This window comes from Gavialis gangeticus, unplaced genomic scaffold (genome assembly GCF_001723915.1).
Source record: "Gavialis gangeticus isolate Ggan-Ray unplaced genomic scaffold, GavGan_comp1, whole genome shotgun sequence".
NCBI lineage: Eukaryota > Metazoa > Chordata > Crocodylia > Gavialidae > Gavialis > Gavialis gangeticus.
Window position 1 is genome coordinate 49,461,900 of NW_017729032.1, and position 265 is coordinate 49,462,164.

A 265-nucleotide genomic window follows, 5' to 3' on the forward strand; every position below is an offset into this window, starting at 1 on the left:
GGGGGCAGCATGTGCCTTTGGATCTGTGCAGGGCAAGGCACGCAGGCTGGAGCCAGGGCTGCGCCAGGCTCTTCTCAGTGGGAGTGGGGCTTCAGGCTGGGGCTGCAGCCACCCCAAATTTCCCAGTGCCGCCACCACAGCTCAACGCCCCACCTCCACCCACACACTAGGAAGAGCCAGGGCTGTGCTGGGCATGTGGCTGCATCTCCGAGGCCCACCCCTGCTGAGGAGAGTCCGGCGCAGCAGCCTGCCTGCCCCAATTTGA

General features: G+C 66.0%; 1 protein-coding gene across 1 annotated transcript in view; it reads right to left on the reverse strand.

Annotated features, from left to right (window-relative positions):
- Nucleotides 1-265, reverse strand: part of HSPH1 (heat shock protein family H (Hsp110) member 1) — a 49,038-nt gene that overhangs the window by 40,168 nt on the left and 8,605 nt on the right. The gene's annotated exons all lie outside the window — the stretch shown is intronic.